We start from the raw sequence: 26,091 nt of genomic DNA, 5'->3' as shown, positions 1-26,091 counted from the left end.
TTGGACTTTTAGAATTTGTACTTTTGCTTATGTGAAACCTTTTATACGTATACCTACATATTTCCATAACGAATAAATAAATGTTGTACAATCTTCCGTGAGAGGCTGCGACTGCTTTATATACCTATGACATTATTCATAGCCATTAATAACGTTGACTACTTCCCATCAGGTAGGTTTTTACAAAACCAAATTATTTTGATCATAACCATGCTATGATGAAAATAATTTGTCAGGAACTGTAAGTAATCGAACTGATGAAAAAACGAATTAATAATTTCCCATTCATAACAATATTAATTTGTTTTATCTAAACGAGAATTGATTGATATTAATAACAAAAAAAATATCCGCACTCTAATACGAAATAACAGTTGTTTGATAAATTGACATACGACTATAAAACAACGAAATTCTCACACGATGAGCATAAACGATTCATCTAACATCTTTCGATGATGATGAGTCAATGTCCTTGGGTGTAAATTCGAGTTGAATTAATAAGTCTTGGCCCCGCCCCGTAGGCGTAGACGATATGATTAATACGGACTGTGCAAACGACTACCGGAACCTTTTCTTTCGCCCCACTATTAAAAGTACGACTTCAATAACTTAAAGTTAAATTGCGTTTGGTCTGTCTCACGGCTCACTTCACGATGAGCGCGAGTAGGATAGACGATTAAATGAAACTCTGACTGTTCTTTGTTTACTTTATTTATTGTTTATGGTGCAGCGCGGGCCAAACTATAAAATTCTTTCAAATTTAGAACTGAATTTAATATCGACAGCTGTACAAGTTATACAAAAAATGCTGTGAGTTCACTTTGGTTGGTTCACCACCCTGCTCTTTTGTAGCGAAGAGATCACGCACTGATGTCTAAAGTGCGGGATACTATTTATGCCATTTTATTTATTTACTAGCTGACCCGGCAGACTTCGTAGTGCCTCAATCGATAAATGAAAGACCTAAACTTTTGTATAAAATAAATTTAAAACAAACAAAAGGAATCCGTCCGACGGGGGACACATCAAAGGAAAAACAAATTTTATTTTTATTATTTCTGAGCATTTTCATATTTATCTACCTTTTAAACCTTCTCCGGACTTCCACAAATAATTCAAGACCAAAATTAGCCAAATCGGTCCAGCCGTTCCCGAGTTTTAGCGAGACTAACGAACAGCAATCCATTTTTATAATATAATTACATACCTATATAGATTTAATTTAATTTAATTTATATTTAACAATGTATGTAGTGTGTAAGTGCTGACAACCTGCCTATTTGTGCCGTGAAACAGTAATGCGTTTCGGTTTGAAGAGTGGGGCAGCCCATGTACAGAAAAACTGAGACTTGGAACAGTTGGAACTCATGTCTCAAGGTGGGTGGTGGCATTTAAGTTGTTGGTGTCTACTTACACTCCGGTGACCACTTAAAACCAGGTGAGCTGCGCGGTAGTCCACCCATCGTAGCAATTAAAAAATAATAATTTCAAACTGCGTGCTGCTCATATATGCCCAAAAATTTCCTTATTTATTTGTTTCTTTATTGCGTCCTTGGTTGAACGGTGTAAACGGTGAAAGTGGTTCCTGGATTCCATGGAAAAACAATACATGAATGCCGCCACCCACCTTCAGACATGACGTAGAATTCTAATTTGTATTATGTAATGGATGTTTCTTTATACCGGAACGTATGACCGCTTCGTCGCAAGATAGGGAGGAAGTAGTAGTAGTACAACCCTTACGAACATAATAAACGCTCTGACACCAGGAAATATTGGTTGGTGATCCTACCTGGTCGATCCTGGTGATAGTCGGGGGGTGCTTGCAATTTTAAGTCGACCCACACAACCAACTAATTCAAGAGATATTGTCACAAAACAGTTTTTAGAGGTTGGGTATTTATTATTTTGTATCTAACAATGGTTAGTTCTCACAATGCAAATAACATAAAGCTTCGATAAAAGGCAAAATAACTAGTTTGTAAAGTGGTTGAAAATTACATCTATACATATAAATATAATTGGTGTGTCTGTTTGTAATATTGAAATAGCCGCTTTTTACTACATGCATGCATATGAATATATATACGATACATACACCAAAATAACATTTTTTACAATTTTTGTCTGTCTGTCTGTCTGTTCCGGCTAATCTCTGGAACGGTTGGACCTTTTTTGATGAGACTTTCACTAATAGGTAGCTGATGATATAAGTATTAACTTAGGCTACGTTTTTTAGACTAGCTTCGCCCCGCGGCGTCACCCGCAGTACGACAATAACCGCGGGTTACATCGCGGGACTCAGCTATTAATAATAAAAATTAATGTTTCCAAAGCGAAGCGAGGGCGTATTGCTAGTTATAATACAAGGCTTAAGAATATAAAATCTGTGTTGTTGAAGGAGAAGCTGAGTTTGAACTTTAAATGGAACAGTTACGTAATGTATATCGTTTCAATCCTAACTTACTTAGTCGAGACTAAGTCGGTAGGCTTACGGTTAGAGAACGTAGAAATTAAGCCTTGAATCGGATATCACAAATTCAAAGTTGTATAGTACAAATATAGAAACACAGCTGATTCTTATCCTTTGTTCTCAACTTTAATAAAATATCGTTAAGTATGTTTAAGCATCTCAACTGAGCCATTTCGAAAAACTTAATCCAACATTTTGAAATTTATTCAGTCTAAAACAGTACCACCATAATTTTTTCTCATGTAGTAAAAGGCGAATATATCAAAAGTCTTAAGTATTTTAATAACCAAATATTCTATTAGCGTACTGTGATCGCCAGCCAGAATTTACTGGTGGTAGGGTATATTGTAGACCTGCTTTGTAAGGTAAGTAAGTACCTCCATCCTGCCTATTTCTCCCACGAAGCAGTAATGCCATTCAGTTTCACGAGGGGAATAGTCATTGATACAATTGAGACTCTTAACTTATGTCTTAAGGCTTATCTCACAACAGTAGGGCCTACCATATAAGTAATCAAACCGAATAGTTTTCTACTTTGGCTGTATAAAACGCATGAGCGAATACTGAACTGATATAAACTACAGAGTGAGAGTACATATTAAGAGATGAAGGTCTAACTCACGATTGCATTAGAATAGAAATTGTCCTACCCTTTATACCGAAATGCATTATTGTTTCGCGCAAAAATAGACCGCATGGTTAGCCCGTGCAAGAGTCAGAAAGATATTTAAATAGAAAAGATCTCTAGGCTCGAAACGCTCTCAGCAGTGCGACGTTAAGTAATTTCCGTCAGACAAGAAAGAATTCCGTTTACTGCCACGGCCAAAAAAATATTGTTAACGGCCTAAATTAGAATTTTACAAAATAATTTTTCGGCGCACATAAAACCATACCTATATCATTTATTTTAACCCTCTGTGTCTTCAAAAAAGCTTATCTGTACAGAATGAGAATTAGCGGAATCTCTTTTTGCTTTATTACAAAATGCTTTCGAAACATCTAAGTCTTTAGTCGATTTTAGCTTCGAGGCGTCTTTTGTTGTTTCACAAAATTATCTTAAGTTTACTCTGGCGTATAATTACTATCTTTACGTCGTTGCCGAGATGCCAGAGCATCATTCGCTTGGATTACTTCGTAAAAGTAAACCCAAACAATATTGTCTATTGTTCTTTGACATTTTGTTATCTGCGTAAAAATGTCAATATATTTTAAGAAGAAATCAGGAGTATTTAACAAATTCCTATAAATTATTTGTCAATATTTTAAAAAAGATGTGTGGTGTCGTGGGACACCGGATAGGAACGAAGTTCTAGGAGTGGGTAATATCGGTTTTGCCGCGTATCAAATCGTATCTATATATCGAGGATCAATATCGGATATTGAATCTATATATTTTCTGAATCTATATATTGATGGATGCTAGTAGATTTTCTCGATTCATGATATTTGAGATTTGAAACGATACGCTGATATAATATCGTAGTAGATATAGATTTAAGTCAACGTTATACGGTTGGTTTTCTGATATCAATTTATAATATGATCTTAAAGTAATAAAAAGAACATGAAAATAAAAATATCAAAAAAAACTTTCCTTCATGCTTTTACCAGGCTTAGGACTGGCTACATTATTTTCAGTTTTTAGTATTTTGTGTCTTAATTTAAAATTACAAAATATACCAAAAGAGTGTGGATTTCAAAAGTTTAATACAAACACAAGAAATAAACTCAATTATTTGGATTCAACTAAAAATAGAAAAATGTGTACTTTAAAAATCAAACACAAAAAACTTTTAAGTATTTATAAACACTTGTCCAAAAATTCTAGTTCAAGGTCAAAGCGCGTGAAACTAAATTCAACGATGCAAATAGGCTATACTGCATTCAAGTTAGGGTCGAAAGTTGAAACTTCTTTCCTTAATTGTATCCTGCTGATACGCTAAGAATAATCTACAGACATATGGACTTAAATATAAGGTTTACAATTGTATGGATAATGCCTGTTTCTTTTCATTCATCACATGATATCTCTATCGTGCGCTCACTCACTCTGGCCGATTCGATACGAACCAAACGAATATTGCTGATATTAACGAATCGGTACGATATCGCGATGTGCATCACATCGAGCAATATCGTGTATCGGCTGATATCGATATATAGATTTCGTGCGGGGCGATATCGGATTCAACGATATTGCTGCGATATATAGATATTGAATCTATATACGATTTATATCACCCACTCCTACGAAGTTCCTTATTATAAAAATATTAATTTTATTAATAATTAAATTTAAAATTAAAATTAAAATTAATTAATTTTAAATTTAAAATTAAATAAAAAAAACCAAATTACAAATTTATCAAATTTATTTTATTCACAATGATTTTAAAAATATATATAATAATAATATACAACGGAACAGCTATTTATATGAATAATAATAATAACCGTCATCACGTAGACTATACATTACATACTGTATAGCCATCATGCTAAGACTATACATAAATAATAAAAATCTTACGTTACGGACGGCTTATTCCCGGAGGGTACCCCTCCGCATCGTGCCATAAGGAACTTCGGTCCAAAAGATCCGATTGTTTTTACTGTAATGTGCCTATATGCCTCCACTGTTGTACATAGGCATCTTCTAATGTGGGCCATCAATGTAATGTTGTAAAAGACATCATTATCGCGGATACAAAAGAATGGACGTATTTCAACTAGTTTTTTTCAATTCGTATATGCATAACGCAGATTCAAAACATATGTGATATTTATTCAATTGGTTATCAGTGTTCGTAAGATTAAAAAAAGGTACTCGTTGAGTTATGAAAAACGAGTAAGGGATTAATTAGGTACATCACGTTTCGTTGAAAGCAAACAGCAAAACTAGTGCAATTGTTTCAATGAAATTTCCATTTAAATCTAGGCTGTGTTTTGTGGCTGGCTAATAGTTCAGTCGGGTTGTTCCAAAAATGTTTTGTCATTAAGCCGAGGAGCACGTGACCGAGGGCACCTGCCACTGTCGATCGTGCCGACATGCCTCAACAACCGCTGGGACTTATCTTCATTACCTTCGATATTTTTTTAGGTAAAGTTAAGGTAAATTGTTGATGGTTTTTTTTTAATTGCTTAGATGGGTGCACGAGTTTACGGCCCATCCGATATCAATTTATAATTTTGCAGGTTTGATTTTTATTACACGGTGTTATTCCTTCACCGTAGAAGTAAATCGTGAACAATTGTTAACTACGTATGTCATTAGAAAAATTGGTACCCGCCTGCGGGATTCGAACACCGTTGGTGGCATCGCTACATGCGAATGCACCGAACATCTTATCCGTTAAGCCACAACGGCTTCAATATTTTAAAATGAGGTGATTTACCTCAATGGTGTTGTAACAATTTTAAACAGAAGCTTGTATAAGAAAAATATCACATGAAAATCGTGTGATTTGAAGATCAAGGACGGAAATTGTAGATTTGAGGTAAAACCCAAAGAAATAACTTCGAAACATCATTTTCAGTAGAGACATAAGCAATAATTATATTGCCAATTGTCATTGGATTTCATTTGAAACGTTCGACATTTTGTCCGGCGCGACGATGATATAAGATTACGACCCCTTTCTCTAAACATTCTTGGACTTATTTGCCTCGTTATAGCCTATTGAAGACGCTTATTCTGAATTACTTGGGTCTTAAGGAAACACGGAATAACGGCACGAACGTTTTGTTCTGCCCCTTTAACGGCTTGTTGGTTGGATTGGAATTGCAACTTTAAAAAAACTGAAGCTTTTTATGTACAATCTGTTGGATTCAACGACTTTTCGTACCTATATTATGATACAATGAACATTTTAAGATATTTCATAGAAATAAAATGAAACGGAGCATTCCCTCATTCGTTTTTTATTGTTATATTTTATGGAATTTACGTGCTCAGTCAAAAACGATAAGGAAAATACTATCTGAGAAATTAAGTAGCTGTTTGTCAACATTTGTAGGCAATAAAAATTTAATAACTTTAAGACGTTGTTTTAGTTAGACTTTTACTTAAAATTGTTCTTTGTTTATTTACAGATAGTCTACTTTCTATTTTACCCATTAAAGCTACTACCGAAGGAGAAGAACACAGATAAGAATATAATACAGTTCTTATAGTATATGTAGTTGCGATTTCTAACTGTCGCAAATAAATAATGTTTCAAATAACCATGAAAGCACTATAAAAAGTAACAAAAAGCACACTATTAAAACTAAACGCCATCACAACAAGCAGATATCTATAATTGTTTCTGTAGACCGGTCCGAAGTAGGAGATACGCATTCCGGAATGATGTCGGCTGGGAATATGAAAACACTTTGAATAAATCAATGGTTTATTGAAAACTATTCCACTCGTTCGTTTCGTGGCGAGTCACTGTGCAGTGTGGGCGGCCCCGATGCAAGCCGTGGGATGGGACTGTGGACTTTATTATTGTTAAGAGATTTGACGCTCTACAAAACTAATAAAACGATGCATAGTGGTACATGGACCTCTGTCGGGTCGTCGTGTCCCCTTGCGGGAGCGCGGGGCGGGTCTTGTGGCGACCCCCTCTGCCTGGGGCTTATAAACGTTTTTGGGTGGGATGTTGGTGCTTCTTCTTTTCTTCTTCTCTTCTCACTTCTCCTTTTAGAATTTCTATCTTAGCCTTTTTTTGTTAGCCTTTTTTTTTTTTTTTTTTTTTCGGGCCGGGGGCCGAACCTCCTACGAGGTCCCCGCGCCTAGGGGGCGCGCGGGGTATGTGAGACTCAACGATCTGCAGGTGTTGAGAGCAGATCGCGGGCCCAAGGATTTTAGGGCCCACCCACTAAACGACTCCCCTGCACTCTTACACCCGACGTCCGATCTCCGTCCGGGGTCAGAACCCGTTCAGAGTAGGGGGGTTCCCGCGGTCAACACTACAACCAGACACGCGGCGCCACCCCGAGGACGCCCGACCGACGGGTCGTCGAGGCGATAGTCGACGACCAACGACGTCGGTCTCCGCGGTACGGCGGCCCTACCAGGCCGCCCGGGCGGTGCCGCTGGTGTTCCGGGATACCCCGCTGGGCCAGAACCAGCCTGCCGGGTCGGAACGCGATACACCGCCGACCGGGTTGCTCTTCAACAGTATGTTCGGCGACGACAGCGACGACGAAAATGCGGACCGCATCGCAGTCCGCAGCCGCCGACGCGCCGTCCCGTCCTCCTGGTGCCAGCGCGCTAGAGTGACGGTAGCGTGCGGCGCAGCCTCAACCCCCTTAGGTCGCCCCGTGACCATCACCGGGAGGAGACTGCCTCCTCATAGGGGCTGGAGCTGGACAAACGCCCTCCTCCGAACCCCGGCTCGACGGCCGGGGTTCGGAGGTTTTTTGTTAGCCTAAATTAACCTAGTTAACCTAACTTAGGTAATCTAACTTAAAAGTAGGTAAGTGGCGGCCGCGCACCGCCCCTGCACTCCGTGGAATGCCGGGACAGCGCGCACCATACCGCCTAATCCTAAGATGTATATGGACCGCACTACCCCACGTTATAATATTAACCATTCCCTACTATGACCTTGTCAGAGAATCATTTCAGTTAATTATTAATACTGCCTGTCTGAAGAACTAATGTCCCAGATGTAGTCAACGCACAAGTTAAAATAATAATACCAAGTAGCATCGAAAATTACAGAGATTATTAAACATACATAAATAGAGACCAATATTTTTTTAGATTAGTACTAAACAAAAATGCCTACTGGATAATTTCGCGGCAGCGGCAATCAAAAGTGTAAAGTATTGCGAATAATATAATTCATAATTAACGCGAAATTTGACGGTAAACATTTCGTATATAAATAATAGGCATTTTATAAAACATTAAGACAAATGTAAGTTAAAACTTTTTCTAATAAAAGTGTATATGAAAAATGTATTTCAACTACAAAATACTACAACTGAAGTTTCAAACGTACGTTATAAAATGCGCAAGTTCTTGTAAAATATGATATAGCTTACGTAAGTTATCCTAAGTAAACAAGTTGCATAACGCTTTATTCGCACAGAAACATGATCCGTAACTCATAACTTGTGTAAACATTCAACCTATTATAGTCCGGCGTTCATACAGTTCACACCTGAACTAATATGAAGTAAAAAAATCATCGCAATTTTCTATACTTTGTTAGATTTTGGAGTTGAATTTCCAAGTAAGATGTCTTTAGTGAATAACGTAATATAGGCGCAAATAACGACATTTTAAATCATTTGCTAAGTCCCTTGTAATGCATAAAAATAATAAAGTAATATGGAATCATAGGTTACTTTGTAAATAATCAAAATCAGCATTATCCCGTCAAATATAAGGTTACGTTTCCTACGAATATTGCGTACATAATATTCGGATGCTTATTGTTCGTAATATATACTGTATTTTTGTTTCCATTATTTATATGTATATGTTACCTATGTTATATACGACAAGCACTCTGTTTATGCCGAAGTGCTAGAATTATTGAGAAAATAATGCATTAATTAAATGCATTAAATAATGCATAATACCACTCCTATTATTTTGCTCATTTTTACGACTGTACAGTAATAGGGCATAGTACAGCAATAGTGGGGCAGCCGTTGTAAGTATACTGAGACCTTAGAACGTATATTTCAAGGTGGCGCATTTACGTTGTAGATGTCTATGAACTCCAGTAACCACTTAACACCAGGGGGGCTGTGAGCTTATTATATTAATTAATGACATTATATTTGGTTAGTTAGGTAGTTTGATATAGCTGTATGGTGTACTCCGATCACCAAATTAACAATTTTTTTTTTGTTCCTTTTAATAAAAAGGAACAGACATCCAAAATTTATATCCAAATCACTGTTTATTTGTCTTTATAAAACTAGGCTCTATGCGCCTCGAGGCCCTGATTTTAATGTAGGCGTATGTTTTTTCGTTTTAAATCCGTGATGATATTTTAAATGTTTACGTTTCTGCTCAATATGACGATCAGTGACGTGTAGAATCGGGTGCTTTCATACGAAGGATCCCGGCTCGAAGGGCTGTTTACTCTGTTCCTTCCAGTTTGCCTTTGTAATCTATGAATATACGAATGGGTCAATTGAACCGTCATGATACTTTGAGGGTTCAAAACTAAATAAGTGTGAAAGTAAAATCATTATATAATAAATTCGGTTATCTTGATTTGGATATTTTGTTATTATTCAATTTTTTTATAAATTTTAAGACAATTAATTGTAAATTATCAGTAATATTATACGAATAAATGTAATAATCTAAACAATAACAATATGCTAATCAATTTGTAATGTGATAAGATGGGTGCGTGACACTTTTTGCAATTGCTATAAATTTCAAGTATCAAAATCGTTCCACTCAATTTTACATTGTAATATAGCTCCTACGCACATTGTTCAGAAGGTAAACATGTAAGAAATTCGTTCTTTTTGTCCGTTAACAATCGATCGCTTCAATCGTATGAAGTCGAAGCAATGTGCATCACAAATCATATTGCCACGTATTTTTGGTACAAATCGTCTTTGTATCGTCGGCTTTTCATCAGCTATTGTGACGCCTTTAACATCCGTTAGACATGTGGGCTTTCATTGCCAGAGATATTGTGTTGTGAGGGCTTAAAAGGAGGCGGTCTGCTAACAATTAACATCAGTATACAAGAGTATTCATAGAATAAATATTTTATGTTTTTTTTTTGTTGTTGCTTAGATGGGTGGCTTAGATGGGCTCACAGCCCACCTGGTGTTAAGTGGTTACTGGAGCCCATAGACATCTACAACGTAAATACGCCACCCACCTCGAGATATAAGTTCTAAGGTCTCAAGTATAGTTACAACGGCTGCCCCACCCTTTAAAACGAAACGCATTACTGCTTCACGGCAGAAATAGGCAGGGCGGTGGTACCTACCCTCGCGGACTTACAATACGCCTTACCACCAGTAAATTTTATTCTTATTTACCAGTAAATGTTGTTTTTATATGTTCTTTTTATTAAATTTGTAGGCAGACGAGAGCATAGGCTGATGATGAGTGGTCACCGTTCCTCGTGGACGTCAGCAATGCCAGGAGCAGGGCATAGTCTCTGCCTACTGCCGACGACTCTGCGCAAGCTTCCTTTAAAGAAAGACATGTCATAGAGCTCGGATTTTTTTTTCCATCTTTTTGTAAAAACGATTTTACGAATTTTACAAATTGTTGAAAATAAATTTATGAGATTTTTCACGTTTAAATATATTTTGAATATATTTCATAACAGCAGTCAGGCGTCTATATACTGATTACAGGACTCATAAAACTCCCTATAAATGTTTTATTTATGCGACAAAAAGGGAAACAGTGGGGGATGCTCTTAGAATTAAATATATGCCGGCGTTCGTAAAATAAAGAATTTATAGTCGCCCTTTGGAATTACTGTGGTTCGGTTTTATGAGTTTACGGAGCGTTTGTTCGTAGTAGCGTCGCGTGGTCGTATCACCAACATTCCATATAAAACGAGTGCTTCCGATGTTGACATTGTACACACGATTTCCGCCATTTGCCTCTAGAATTGTCCTTATGCCTGAAACATCAACACGGAACGAGATTACGATTTTATGTGGCTTTCGCCCGTGATCACTACGTAAATTTTACGAGTTTCGGTAGGTAATGCCTGCCCTAATTCAGTTACGGATCAAGTATAACTCGGATATCTGATGGTGAAGTTTGCGAATGGTAGGTAGCTTACCGAAAAACATGTTGACTGGCATCTCCGTACTTTGTCGTCATCATATAATTCCAGTTATGCTACGGCTTATAGTATTACAGTTGAAACAATGTTTACTGGCCGTGAAGCAGTGAAGCAGTAATGTGTTTCGGTTTGAAGGGTGGGGTAGCCGTCGTAACTATACTGAGACCTTAGAACTTATATCTCAAGGTGGGTGGCACATTTATGTTATAGATGTCTATGGGCTCCAGTAACCACTTAACACCAGGTGGGCTATGAGCTCGTTCACACATCTAAGCAACAAAAAAAATCATGTTATTGTTATGTAAAAAAAAAACATTTTCCCTAGGGCTGGTATCTAGCTATGTGTATGTGTGCAAACAATGAACGCGTAACACGAAAACTCTACAATGAAAAGCTACTGTGGACGTCACAACGTGAACCGTGTGGCCTTTCTCTCACGTACTCACACGTACGATAAATGTACACAAAAACAGATACCGTGACCAACAGTTGTAACTTGTTTGTTCTCTCCATAAGTACGCGTGAAATTGTGATTATGAACACAACGAGTCTTTCAATCTACTCGCTAACAGGTGTGGATTTTAATTCAACTAATGGTTTGTATAACTGTGTTTTGAACGTTGCGTGAATTTAAACATGCATTAAAGTACACACGGAGTGGTAATGGAATTACTCGTATAATGTCAGGGATGGATGCGGTTGTGGGAACGGAAAGAATTTTCATTAAACTTTCCTTCTAGTTTAAACCGCGTTTCAAGATGACTTCCGTTGAAAATGGAAATTGCTCGTTACACCGCACTTTATAATAAGGCTATGTGTTTGTTGTGAAGGGTGGCTTATTTCACTTCACTTTGACGTGACAACGTCTTATAATTTAATGGAGCCGGCTGCATGCACGAAAAAACATGACTCATGCGGCGTTACCTCGCTCTGAGGCGTATTTTCTTATGACGTTGTCACGTTCAACTATCGTCAGTGAACCGGCTTTGCAGACAACTGATGTTTTTTATTGCCCTTGTAGGCAGACGAGCATATGGCCCACCTGATGGTAAGTGGGTACCGTCGCCCATGGACTTCAGCAAGGCCAGGAGCAGAGCCAAGCCGCTGCCTACCGTTAAGTACTCTCCACAAGCCTCGTTTGAAGAAGGATATGTATATCCATATATATCCATATATATATTATATCCACGCTTATGAAACGATTACTACGTATATTTATAAAATTGTGAACTCAAGCATTATTTGTCAGTATTACTCTGAAGTGGTAGCAATCTTAAAAATTATCTTCGAGTGGCTTAATGTGTGGTCTGACTTCATATTTCACTCCTCACATATTTTTTGCTCTTGTGAAATGAATACATCAAATTTCACCGAACGAAATATGTTGTTTTTATGATAACCTAACACGAAATTATATAAATAAACCTGAATGTACATCTATTTTTCCGGTAAACAAAAAACCACAATAGACAGATTCAGACTCCCTACCAAAAACTTTAATCTATATATATAAAAATGATTTTGCTGTTCGTTAGTCTCGCTAAAACTCGAAAACGGCTAAACCGATTTGGCTAATTTTGGTCTTGAATTATTCGCGGAAGTCCAGAGAAGGTTTAAAAGGTGAATAAATATGAAAATGCTCGGAATTATATAAAAACAAACAGTTTTGTTTTTCCTTTGATGTGTCCTCTGTCGGACGGATTCCTTTTGTTTTTTTTTTAAGTTTATTTTATACAACAGTTTAGGTCTTTTATTTATCGATTGAGGCACTACGAAGTCTGCCGGGTCCGCTAGTTTATTATAAATATCAGAAATTAGTACTGCAGAAGAATTCTAGTAGTGCTAGAGATAATATGATAATATTTTATTAATATAATATACGACCTTTTAAGTGAAATGAACAACTCAATAGAACGTGTAAGGCCCTTCAGAGCTATAAAATCGAAGCTTCGTTAGTTCTATTGTGTTTATTGTACGGATATCACAGAATTATCATTTGATTACGGTCAAGTCTTTACCTGTATTAGCAATAAAATATTAAATTGATATTGAACGGTTGAGTTTTGTATTGGCTGGCGCCGCGGGTTCATATTGTGGACGATTCGATACGGTTTTTGTGTGAGCGCGTCCGTGCGGCCTCGGTCGGATGGCGTCAGTATGAGTGCGCGCTGTGGGTTAGGCTAGGTCATGACGCTACCAAACTGTTTCTGTAGCAATAGATATATGCCAATTTAAAATGGAGACGTCTACAATAATTTTCACGTTACATCAATTTTAGTTTATCTCTACAATGTTTTTTTTCCTACCTAAGCTGATGATAGCCTTGAGAGGCTATTTCAGCGTAACCTTAACTAGTAGGTGAGCTCACTGGGCTCAAACCGGAGTGATGCTAACACTGACCCTAGCAAGAGCAGTGCTTCGCAGAATCAGCCACCGGATCGGAACGCGACTCACTGAGAAGATACGGCGAGAAACTCAGTGGGCTGCCTTCAGTAAAACAAGAGTAGAGTTCACGCGATACAACAAAACCACCTCCTGACTATAATATTGGCTCATCGTACAAAACTAGCACGAAACGCATAAATACAAATGTTTATTAAAGCCTATTGTTGTATTTGAGGAATATGCCAACAATAATAAATGGGATTGCGCTACTTGTTTCCTAATGAGGTCTATATAAATTCCAAACTGATAGATATGTGTTGCGTTTAAAGCGTCCTAACGAATGGAAGGGTCGAGTGCGAAGTTACGCCTCGACTGTTCGTTCTCCTTAGTGCATCAGTCTCGAGCTACGTCAGAGAAATACTAGCACAATCATATTTCGAACCGTTACAATGCAGCAGCGTTCGAAATAGCGCTATAGTCACGCCCCCGACCGAATGGGAACCGTATCGACATATCTTACGAATCCACTCTTGATGTTCGACGTTGTCCGTCGAACGTGACTCGTGGCCTTATTATAATCACAGATCAGAGCCGATTGTTGTTGTGAACATAAAATGCATAATTTATAAAAGCAGAACCGGGAATAATGCCGGAGACGAGTGATCACCCCTTTTTTTTTGTTTTAGCGGTAGCACCGCGCCGTGTTACATATTATTTCTTGCCCGTTCTTCGGACAGATTCTAATGTAGCCGGCGAGAGGTACCTTGGTTTTTGTTCTATACAAATGTCTTGTGTAACATGACAAATGGCGACGCCAATCAACTAACACGTCGATAAAAAGTTGCATGCGTTTAGGCCCGAAGCTACTTTTTAATTTAAAACGTTTCATATATTTATTTATTTATTTGACCTCGTTCGAGTATGAAAAAATTAATCTTACCGAATGCCATTTAATTTTTTCTTTTGTTCATGAACTCTGTTTATTTTTTATGTGTTGACGCAATTGGTTTACAACGTTTACGTGAATATGTTGCTTTAGAATTTTCAAATAATTATAAACATACAATGTGATATCCATTAATGTGTGTTGTGTGATAACGAGTAGTATAGGAGTCCAAAAGCAAGTTGTTAAGAATGTGTGTGGCGTTCTTCAATGTGTTCGTAATTAAATTTTAACTGCATGTTGTAAATTATTAGAAGTAGTCGCCGTTTAATAGCTCATGGGATAGGTTTACTGTACACCAAAAATTGCGAAGCTATGAAATTGTATTCATAAAGAATGATGAATGCAGTAACTTCTTACTCTAAATTAGTAATATATTAGCAATGTGTGCGAAAATTAAATTAGTTTTCGTGGCTCCACAGTCAATTCATCTTTTCGGTCGCCTACTTAATTATTAGAAGGTCGTGTCCTTAAGGACTTTGGTTACGAGCATACGGCCCACCTGATGGTGAGTGGTTACCGTCACCCATGAACTTCGGCAATGCCAGGGGCAGAGCCATGCCTACCAAAATTCTTTACTCACTCTTTGCCTCTCTCTCTTACTCTTTCTTTATTAAAGGTAATATTAATATTTAATATTGCTCGAGTAGCCTCGATTCATTCATGTTCATATATAACTTTAATTTTTTTTTGCTACGGAAACGAAAAACATATTGAAAAAAAAAACGGTCTTGGATTTTTTATAAATTTAATTGAAGACGTTTTTAATAAATTTATTTTTTATTTTAGTTGTGCAAGCGAAGTTAAAAGCTTTATATATATATATACTACAACCTAAGTATCTTTGGACATTAGATCAAAGCCTTAGATTATTTCGCGTCAGAAATAGTGAAGGAGCGTCACAATTAGCGCGGTCCCCCAAAACGCTCAACACCTTCTAAAGGTGGTCAACGACATTACTTATATCGCGGAAAATCTAATGAATCATGAATTTCTCTATTAATTACATCTAATTAATAAATTTAATTGTATAACTTACGGTTTTAAAGTCTCAGTAGCGTGTAAAATTGATAGCGGAAATTGATAATATTTGACTCATTCTAGAATTAACTTTAGTCCACACGTGGGAAAACGTTTACGTAAAGTCGTAAAATAACATATCTCACGTTATTCATGAAGTGTGCTCAAGCGTTTCGATATCTCAACGGCTGAATCTCGGCGTGTTATTGTGTGACATCGCTTGTTGTGGTTTTATGCCGGTCATAAACTGGCCATTACTATTCACACCGTTCTAATACGATTTTTATATTCACTGTCTATTAATTGAGGTAGTTGGTCGTCCGGATACTAAAATTGAAAGGTTTATCAGCAATAAATTATACGTACCTAGTTTTGAATTTACAACATACGAAATTAGAAATATTTTCGTAAAACAGCCGCTGTTTTGTTGTCAAAATGTTTTAGATAACGAACGTTCTAAAACTGTTTTATAATATTATTTACGGTTATTAAATTATTGATTTGGAACAAGTTTGTGATTTAATCGGTTTATGTGGTGTGAGAAATGGGTTAGGTTATGATGTAACTATACACATCTTCGATCACCGTTATCTACGGACTAATTTAGGACTATCCCATTGAAAAACAGTCAAGCATGCGAACTACGTGGTGCTGAATAGTCGCCAACGTTAATGAATGAGGAGAATAGCAAAGATGCTGCTTAAGATTCCTCGAAACAGCATATTATGGCAAAATGCTTAGTAATAAACACCGTTCAGTTCATAGCCGTACCAGCACAATCTTAAGGATGATACCCTATTGAAAAACGCTGCGGCTGCAAGCAATAGGGATGGATCCTATATTCCTAAGTACTTCCTAAGGAATATGGAAAATTGGGTACTATATCAAAATGTATTATTGTCTTAGATTGACAGCTAAGAGCCCTTTTTTTCCTGTCTATGCTGACAGCCTTGAGAGGCTATATCAGCTTCGCCCTAACGTGTAGGTGAGCTCACGGGACTGAAGCGGAGTGTTGCTAACACTGGGCCTAGTAAGAGCAGTGCTTCGCAGAATCTACCACCGGATCGAAAACGCGACCCACAGAAGATACGGCGAGAAACTCAGTGGGCTGTGTCTATGAGTTAATTCGCTCGTCGAGCCCTTCGTCGCAAGCGACGGGTTCGACGAGGACGGAGACCGGATAACAGCTCGGCTAGTGTCAGCGGTAAGCGATTCAAAATTTTGCTACCGCACTTTAAGACATTTGCCCAAAATCTACTATAATCATGAAACGATTTCTTCACGAAGGAAATAGACTAGATGGTGGTTCCTACAATAACAGCAGCGCGACTCTCGCTCGTTGTTCAATTTTATTTATCACGTAATAAATTAACGTATCAATATCAGTATTGATTTTAAAATAAACTTTGGAATCTATAACACATCAATTAGTTAGTCTGCCCGCGCCGTATTGTCGAACAGCGCTATAAATGCGCTTGTAAAGTTTCACCCACAAAAAAAAAGTTTACCTGAACTCGGCCGTTCATCGGTCGATACGAGAAATTCGAGTTGCAATTTAACGTCTATTGTAGTGGAACAAAGGCGCGCTATGCGTTAATAACAGGTGCATGGTTTTAAAAGTTTGGTGCCGCTGCCTCTGCCTAATAAGACCCGCTATCCACTGTGAACACATGACTAATAATATTTCTAAAGTTTAAATTTTCTTTTTGCTTCCTACCTATGCTGATAGCCTTGAGATGCTATTTCAGCTTCACCCTAACGTATGTAGGTGAGCTCACGGCGCTCAAACCGGAGTGCTGCTAACACTGACCCTAGCAAGAGCAGTACTTCGCAGAATCTACCACCGGATCGGAAACACGACCCACTGAGAAGATCCGGCGAGAAACTCAGTGGGCTATCATCATACGTACAGTATGGATTTTTAGACAAACCAGTTTTATGCGGTCTAAAATCATGAACCTCATAACTGTTAAATACAGTAGTAAGTTAACTTGTGATTGGTTTTTCGCTTAATTTTACTGCTGGGCGACTTGAGCTCGCGCGTGTTAGTATCACTGCTCTGTGCATTTCTGTAACACTTATTCTAAAGTAACTTGAGGTTTCAACTAGATCTCCGCCTATTGTACAAACGTATCTGCTCGTTGACTGTTTTCTGATTTGAATTGTGTTTTGGTGTGCAATAAAGTATGTTCTCTCTTCTCTCTCTCTCTCTCTCCCTCTCTCTCTCTCTCTCTATCTATCTCTCTATCTCTCTCTCTCCCTCTCGCTCTCTCTCTCGCTCTATATCTTGAGGTAGGCATTTAAATTTAACTTTTCATGGATTCTGGTAATCGCTCATCACTAGGCGGGTCGACAATTTTCCTGTCCAGCTCATCAACTGCGCAGCCCGCAAGCAATGGATTACCACGACCTTTAGGACGTGGTCGGTTCACCACACATTCGCTGCGCTTTCATGTCTATTTACCCCAGTAAAAAGGTATAGTTTGGGTTTGGAAGAAATTATTTTGTATTTATTTTTTATTGCTTAGATGGGTGGACCAGCTCACAGCCCATCTGATGTTAAGTGGTTACGGGAGCCCATAGACATCTACGACGTAAATGCGCCACCCACCTTGAGATATCAGTTCTAAGGTCTCAAGTATAGTTACAACGGCTGCCCCACCCTTCAAACCGAAACGCATTACTGATTTACTGCAGATATAGGCAGGACGGTGGTACCTACCCGCGCGGACTTACAAGAGGTCCTACCACCAGTAAAAACTTCGTTTATATTTTTAAGATCTTATCATACTTAAAATAAATATTGTCAGTTAAAATTTATCTGAGTATGCTTATATTTAAACAGGTTGTGTCCCAATCAAACTCCAGTCATATCGCTTTGTATTCATTGCTATTCAAAAGTTTTAATGTGGAACGAACCTTATGAGACGTGACTGGTTTTATTCTACGCCACTTTTGGGCTTTGATAGCGTCCATTCTGTGTAATTGCCGTAAAACTCGGAAACTATTTTTCAGTGTTTAGACCTTTTTCGTGCTATTGTTCGGGGTGTGTTAGATTAGTTCGACGGCTGTGCAAGTTTTTATGTTCAAAATCGAACCCAAATCTTTAATCGAAATGCACAGTTAATATGTATTAATTATTTAATTATTATCTGAGTCGACTATTATCAAAGCCGGCAATCTGACTTTTAAACAATCATTGGTAAATCAGAAAAACGAATTATTGACTTTGTATTCCATTGGCAGTCACAAAACTCTTCAGAACGACATCTTAGATAAATAACAGGTTAACTATTAACCTTTATTTAATGCAGGTTTTGAACCGTATTCTTTGAAGGAGACGATTATATTCAAATCAATCTGTATTGGCATATCAATAAAATTTTTTTGTCCAAATGCACAGATTGCCACCTTTGATAATAGACGACTCATCTATCTGTTCAATGGTTTTGCTTGCGGACGTACAAAAAAATCTTAATCATATTATTAATTTTAACGCGTCCGCATTGAGGAATGTTAATAAATAAATACTGAAAATTTAATATATCACTGAGCCGAGACAGCGTAGGTACAGTAAACTCGACAATTACAGATAAAGGCTCGCTCGCACATAATCCGGTAAGTCGTTGGAGCTGAACATTGTAGATAGATCCGTTATCGCTTGCATATAGAGACATGCGCGTCCTATCTGCGGACGCTCCGACGGACCGGCAAACTCGTACAGAGATACTGTCCCGATGACAAAAACAGATAGACGAAGATAACATTACTGAAACGCTTTTGTTGTTTTCGAATTCGTCGAATAGTGAATCATTGTGATGCTCGGTAATAGAATTTAAAAAAAATATTTACTATTATCGGTTCCGTATACTTGATTTATGACACTTCTAAATAATAATGATTTTAGATAAAGTGCTTTGATGTTTTCAAAATGAAAACGAGTTCTACAACTTAATCCTGATTTTTTAAATTACATATATTTATAATGTTAGTATTTTACCCATCAACTTCAACTCAATCTCTGTTAAGTAGTAATTAACTAATACCGTACTACTTCTTCTTCATTCCATTACCTAAAAAAGTTATTTTATTGCACTCGATCGGTAACGAGCTTACATTGTTCAACCCGAGATAAGCGGTTGGAGTTGCTACTTCCATTTGACTCCATACAGAAGAGAGCCGTTCGGATTGTCGATAATCCCATTCTTACGGATAGTTTGGAGCCTCTGGGTCTGCGGAGGGAATTCGGTTCGGTATTAAGCTGTAGGCAGCGGCCTGGCTTTGCCCCTGGCATTGCTGAAGTCCATGGACGACGGTAACCACTCACTATCAGGTGGGCCGTATGCTCGTCTGCCTACAAGGGCAATAAATAAAAAAGAGTATCAAAATGAGAAGGCAGTCTCTTCCGTCTTTTTTCTTCAGTCAGGTGATGGTCGCAGGGCGACTTGAGGGAGTCGAGACTGCGTCGCACGCTATCGTCACACTAGCGCGCTGGTACCAGGAGAATGGGATGACATGGCGACGGCTATGTTCAGCGTTGCCGTCGTCATCGTTGGATGTACTGCGCAAGAGCATTGGGGCGGCGGTGTTCCGTGTTTCAACCCAGCAGGCTAGTTCTGGCCCGGGGGGTATACCGGAACACCAGCGGCACCGCGTGGGAGACCTAACAAGCCGCGGTATCGTGGAAACCGGCGTCGTTGGTCGTCGACGATCGCCTTGACGACCTGTCGGTTGAGTGTACACGGGGTGGCGCCGCGAGATATGGAATTCTCACGTATGAGGTACATTGCAGGCGGGATAAAAAAAAGCAATCGATACCACAACGTCAATGACCCGCTTTGAAATACGTGATTGAAGTCTCAATAGCATTAGAATAACAGCTATCCAGCCTTTCAAAGCGAAACGCATGACAGCTTGGCAGCAAAATTAGGTGTTTATTGAAAATGTGTATGTACGTTTACTAGTTAATTGTAAAAAAATCTGAATTTTTGTCACTTCAAAAATTGCTATGTTTGTTCAGATATAAATGTGTGTTGTATGATTCCCGTCAATTCTTTGCATTAACGATTTACTATAAATGTGATCATGTCTGTGAATTAGCCGCGTGCACAAACTGAACATTTTTAATGACAACATTAATGATACTTGAAAAGTTTCGGAAAAATGTAATGATTTTTTTAAATAAATTTACAACTTTTTTTTAAAAGTTTACCGGAGCTCGTAGTCATCAAAAAGTTAATGCCGCCACCAACCTTGAGATATGAGTTTGAAGTCTCCATTGTATTGCATAACGGCAGCCCTACTCTGAAAACCGGAATACATGATGTCTTATCTGTCCTAGTGAAACTGAAAAGGCCCACGGGCCAATAGTAACCCTTCCTTCATAAAAAAATTACGTCTTCGCCGCTGTAGAAATAGGTGGAATGGAATAGCCCTTGCGAGCCGTCTTTAAGGCTTAGATGGATGGGCGAGCTCATGGCCCACCTGGAGTTAAGTGATTATCGAACCCCATAGACATCTAAAACTTAAATTCCGCCACCCACCTTAAGACAAGAACTCTAAGATCCCAAGCTTAACAAGCAAGTCGAGCATTGTGCAGAGACCTTTCAATAGAAATACGCTATATTTCAATTAATAAAAAAAAATCTAGATTCTTTGATTCGTACGTGTTGTTTGTAATGTAGCCGACAGTGTGACCGTTATGACATTGTTGTTTCTGCTAAGGAACGAGCGATCGACAATCCAAAGCCGCATTGTGTAGATTGTCATATTTTTTTCCCCTACCAATGCTGATAGCCTTCAGACCGAAACACATTACTGCTTCACGGCAGAAATAGGTAAGTCGTTGGTACCTACCCGCGCGTACTCAAGATATCCTACCACCAGTAACTGTTTAATTTTTAATATTAATTTTTAAAAGGGATTTTAGAGGGCTTTAAATGCTGTTTTCTTATTGTAAAACAGAAAACGCAATTAATTATTTTATTGTTTATTCATTCTGAAGTATTCCTTATCATTATATATATAAAAATTTGGCCAATAGTGTCTCAAGGATAATCAATCAAAAAAAAAATCAAATCATCAAATTAAAACACTACTACACGCGCCATTAACAGCTGGAGGATATTGAAGGCGCCAGATTTTTTCATACAAAACGTGGGGGGCGAACTGAAGTGGTTGGTCCATGAGCTGTAATTAATGACAGATTGACTCGGTGGTTGTTTTACGTCATAGTGTTTTGGTAACAAATCTTAATAAATCGCACAATGGGACCTCACACTTCGAATGTTCTTTCGATTACGTCATCTACGTCAATGTTTTTCTTTCTGAAGTTTGTCAGCCTCATAAATTTAGTTTTTTTTTTACTTATTCAGTTTTTTATATGTATATAATTGCTTTAAGTCTCTAATTAAAAAAAATGTTGTATTTGAAAGTGTACTGACAAAATAATAATAATAATAATAAATAAGTGAAGCAGTGATGCGTTTCGGTTTGAAGGGTGGGACAGCCGTTTTAACTATACTGAGACCTTAGAACTTATATCTCAAGGTGGGTGGCGCATTTACGTTGTAGATGTCTATAGGCTCCAGTAACCACTTAACACCAGGTGGGCTGTGAGCTCGTCCACCCATCTAAGCAACAAAAAAATTAAAAGTGTCGTATTACTCTCTAAACTGAATGATAAGCAACAAATTTTAAAAAGTTGCTTTATTTCAATTTAAAATAGTCATCGTATAAAGCAATTACTACATTGTAGGTATTGTATGTATATGTATGTATTAGGTTCTGGTTAAAAAAGTTACATTTGTGACATTCATTCATTTTAAGGTGTGTGGCGGTATTTACGTTGTAGATGTCCATGGGCTCCGATAACCACTGAACAATAGGTGGGTGGGTCTTGAGCTCGTCCACACATTTAAGCAATAAAAAAATAAAAACATAATTATTATATTTTTAAAATGATACGGGCATTTGCGCTTATAAAGACATCAAATGTCAATGGGAAGGAGACTCAATGTAAAATTCGATAAACGATGATGTCATAAAGACTTTTTTTATGAATATACTACCGAGAAGTACCAGTGCTGACCCGCTATACAATTTGTTACTATCACTTTTTAATGGAGCCATTAAAATAGTTTTGCGGTTGAGATCGACTCATAACATTTTGGTTTGATAACCAAACTTGCGGTCGTTTCCATTGCGGGTCGCATTTAGAAATCAGAATGAGAAATTACCTTACATTGTTGACAATCACTTATCCCTAAAGAACAGAGAGTCAAATTTCTACTTAAAGGTGACTAAACCAACATTCCTAAAGCAAATTATGTCATAATTCATTTTAAAATAAAGGTGTTTGTATAGGTCGAGACGGGCGTTTAAAATTTGTTGACAATAAAGTATCATTTTTCTATTGTCTTTATAAAAGCTTGCGTCCTTTCACTCTCAGCCGCTTTGTTTTTTTTTTGGCTTTGCCCCATTTTTGTTAACGAATGCTGTGTAATTGTGTCAAGGCCGTGACGTCATATTAGTAGTATAGACATTCATATAATTATATGATTAATGTTAGCCACGAAGCCGATTTCATAATTATCAGATGACGGTTCTCTATGATCTAGTGAGTAACTCATAACCTATCTGATAGAAGAGATGAAGCATTTGATACTGGTGATAACGTTGTGACAATGCTTGGGTAGTTACCGCCATTTTGTCTGTTTTTGTCATGAAGTAGTGTATCCCGACTTGGAGAATGGGACAGACGTTGAACTATAAAATTGAGCTCAGAACGAGCTTGTCTCGAGGTGGGTGGGCGGAATTAACGTTTGTTGGTATCCGGTTAATACTTACTATCAGGAGGGCCGTAAGCTCGTTCAACCGTATAAGTAGTTTAAAAAAAAAGAGTATTATTATACTATTACATATTTATTTTGTTATGTTCTATTTTATAAGAATTACTTATTTGATGTTTCAAAAATCGCCATGTATTAGTTTCATTATTGACATATTTTTCATTATACATAAACCTTAAAATTGCATTGCCCTGCCACTGCCAATAGTTGATTTCGGAGATCGAATTTTAAAAAAATGCTATAATAGACTCATTATTTTCTAAAACAAAAACGAAACTTCTCGCAAATTGTTTATTGTCAGCAGGAACAACAAAACACAGTTGTTTAGTTTTTACCAACTTCTTTTGTTAACAGTTGCAATTGTAACTTGAGCTTTGTCTTGCTCTATTTCGGTTCCGTTCGTAAATAGTGTGTACAACGGCAATCAGCATTGTTTATGTATTGTAATGACACGAGACAGTAGGCCCGCGTGTATTGTCTTCTGTTGTCTATGACATTTTGGAGCATAGAACGTACTCGTAGTCGTTGTTCAGTTGCACGTTGGACAATTTTAACATTCGCTTTTAAAGAGAACTTAAATGAGTCATTTAAAAAAAAAAAACTTAGTAGGTATTGTGTATTAGTAGTATTAGTTTAGTACATGTGGTTTTGTTTTAATAAATCATTTTATTCTGTTCCATTTTGTTTTATTCTAAAATAAAAGAAAAACACAATGACATGTGCCACTCGGGGACTGCCGCGGTTTTTTTTTTTGGTCAGGAGGAAATCGCCGGACTTCCGCCCTCCACTGGGGACGGCGGGCGGAGCATGTCGGAGTCGAACCGACTAAAACCTCCTGTCGCTCAACAACCAACGTCCAAACCTCACATGAGACAGAACTCATGAAAAGGCAAAGGAGGGAAAGTGAAGTGTTTAGTGCGGAGCACATCTCTCCCATCACCCTCCCCCTCGGGACGCCGGACTGGCGGTCGTCGGCGCCACGACCACCAGCCCTCTCGGTCGGCAGGCTATCCGGAGCCCGCCTAGATGGCGCCGGTTAGAGTGAGCTATCCTACGGAATACCCCGCTGGGTCAGAACCAGCGTGGGTCGAGGATAGCCGGCCTTCCATCACCCGGATGCTCTTGGACTGCCGCGGTAAAGCTTATTGCATAGCATTTTTTATCAACTTATGCAATTATAATTAGACATTAACAAATTTAATATTAAAACAATAATAAAATAAGACCACGCTATATTTATAAACATTAACAAAAGCAAAACATTAACTGTCCCCTTCACACTCATAAGCTAGACCGCGTGAGTGAGAGATGGGCAGACTTTTCATGATGCGCATGCAGTGCGACGTCACGCCGCGCTTATTCACAAACACTACACAAGCGCAACGTGTGAATGTGTTGAACGCGAGCTACATGGTAGGCGGACGGGGTGTTAGGTTTTCTTTTCGTTACGGAATTTCTTAATTCGGTCGCCCCGCTCAAAGCCCGCGACAAAAGCTATGAAATTGCTTAAAAATTACGACTATTAAGTATCTCGTTTTTGTGCATGACAATGAGAACGGATATTTAATACTAGCCGAACATTGTTTGTGACAATAGATTTAAAAAAAGGCAGCTGTGGTTCCAATAATTTGAACATACTGAAACAGAGAGTAATCTGCCTTGGGTTCTGTTTAGGGTTTCTCGTTTATTTTATTACTGTACCCGTTGTCGTCCATTGTTTAGTAGGCTTTTGAATTATTTTTTACCATCCGTAAACCCTTTCGTTTTGGACGATCTCATTTTTATTGTTTCTTTATTGCAGACCCAGGCCTACTACGGTGAAGTTTGCATAAAGTCATTTAATACGATTTTTACGTGGGTTCACCATATTCAATTGTACTAAGTGTATTCAACGTTTGTTGATGAAGCTTGTTGATTACGTATACTACAGTTAAGATTAAATTATACTGTTTCTTACTGGGTACTAATACTAAGTTTAATTTAGAGACATTTCGTACTGTATACTCGGGATCCGATTTTGTTTTCCGATCGGAGTCACTATCTTTGTTAAAGATGTTTGGCAGTCGAGATCTGAGGATACTTGTTCTTTTGTCGTATATGTCCGTTTCCACCAAATATATTATAAGAAAATATCCTAGCATCTATAAGGTATTCCTACATATCTCTCCTGTCTCCCGTTTCCGAAAGTTTCATGAAATTTATTGAAAATTATATTTAAGTTGGCCACGCTAGATTATATTCATAGTATTCGCAACAATTTGACTTAAGACCAAAAATATGTATTTGCAATGTTGTATTAAACGTTGTGTGGTACATGTTTACAATATTATAGCGTCTACGCTTTATGTAATGTCTATTCAAATAACATATTCCTAGAAGCAATTTATTCAGCGGCTTTGAAGGGTAAAGAAACATTTTATACCAGTATATTTCGCCTGAAGTTATATACGTACATATCCATAATATGAATGTACTTTATCCCTAATTAGTATAAAATATCTGGGTCTCTCTGTCTGTGTTTTCGCTTATGTTTTCTATTCTACGCAACTGATTTTGACAAGGTTTTCACTCATAAAAGTAGTGAACGAATAATAACTTTAAAAGTATTTTGAACTAAATGGCCGAAATATGTAT

At 37.7% G+C, this 26,091-nt stretch overlaps 1 protein-coding gene across 2 annotated transcripts in view; it reads left to right on the top strand.

Annotated features, from left to right (window-relative positions):
- LOC101739058 (lysine-specific histone demethylase 1A) overlaps positions 1 to 26,091 on the top strand; it is a 359,897-nt gene that overhangs the window by 199,788 nt on the left and 134,018 nt on the right. The window lies entirely within an intron of this gene.

The sequence above is a fragment of the Bombyx mori genome, chromosome 23 (genome assembly GCF_030269925.1).
Source record: "Bombyx mori chromosome 23, ASM3026992v2".
NCBI lineage: Eukaryota > Metazoa > Arthropoda > Insecta > Lepidoptera > Bombycidae > Bombyx > Bombyx mori.
Note: the sequence above shows the minus strand (reverse complement) of the source record. Positions and strands in the feature narration are given on the sequence as shown.